We start from the raw sequence: 1,355 nt of genomic DNA, 5'->3' as shown, positions 1-1,355 counted from the left end.
CAGCCATTAGACAAGAGAAAGAAATAAAAGGAATAAGAATAGGCAAAGAAGAAGTTAAATTGTCTTTATTTGCAGATGACATGATACTTTACTTGGAATACCCAAAAAACTCCACCAAGAATCTACTAGAATGTAATTTTTTTTTTTTTTGGCCAATTTTGCATGCTTGCATCTGGTAATCCGAACAACTACTTTGAAGACAACAATGGGCAATATAAGAACCGTGCTTGAATTCCTATCATGCTGTTTAGTGAAATTCTGTATCATATCTAATTTTTTAAGCTATTTTTATTCTCTTTAAAATATAAAGATACATGTAAAGTGTATAACCTACAAGCAATCCATGACATGCAGAAAATGATCAATAAACTGGCATAATAAATATAAATACTGTTACTTTAAGGCATGGTCATTCTTGGTGGGCCAGGATTACTTGTGAAGAAGCCTTTGATGCTAGGGACACACACGGCACACATGACGAGAGGGGCCACCCCCTTGTTTACAATCACATGTTGATTCGGAGTAAGCTCAGAGGCCTGGCAACACTTTCCTTTCTTTGAAATATGTGTTTTCTGTTATTGTGGATTTTTTTAAGCACTGAGAAGCTCTTAGAAAGGAATCAGAGCATGGTTGTCTGAAGCCCACAGGAGGTAGCCAGGAAGCCACTGGATGTCGGTTTCACTATTCTCGCTCCTTTTTCTTGTCTTACTAGTCCCACTGAGGACATGGAACGTCTCGGTAGGTTGAACAGGTGTCCCTCTCAAGTGGGGACAGACACACTGTCTGTGATTTCCAAGAAAGTATTGCGAAAGGGTTATTCAAGTCATTGAACAGCTATAAGAAGTGGAAAGTTTTCCTGTAAACCTGGGAATAAACAGTAAAAATTCGCAGTTGCCTGCACATAACTAAAAGATCACCTTGGTCTAGTTTGGACACTTCAATCTAAAATTTATTTGTTTATTGGTGTAGAGAATTGACCTTGCATTTGCCAGGCAGGTGCTGTGCCACTGAGTTGTATCCCTGACCCTCAACCTACCTTATAGATTCCCCTTGGAGTTGATAGTCCTTCTGAATTTGAAACACTCAGAGCATTTTGTTATTTAAATTCAAGGCTAGAGATGGAGTGATAATTACTTTTTAGTTTTATTAGATTTGGAATTTTTATGGGTGGTGCTGTTGTTCACAATAGTACATCTTCTTACAGAGTCTTTCTTTTCTGAACAAAATCCAATGTTGCTAAAATATGTGATACTTAATTAGTTTTGGCAAAGTATACGTGGTCGATGTTAGAGGAACTGGTGGGATTGCCCAGGGCTTGTCCTTGGAAGCAGTTGAATTATCCGGATTATCACCGC

The sequence above is a fragment of the Octodon degus genome, unplaced genomic scaffold (assembly GCF_000260255.1).
Source record: "Octodon degus isolate 3935 unplaced genomic scaffold, OctDeg1.0 scaffold00001, whole genome shotgun sequence".
Lineage (NCBI taxonomy): Eukaryota > Metazoa > Chordata > Mammalia > Rodentia > Octodontidae > Octodon > Octodon degus.
This window is presented reverse-complemented; position numbering follows the sequence as displayed.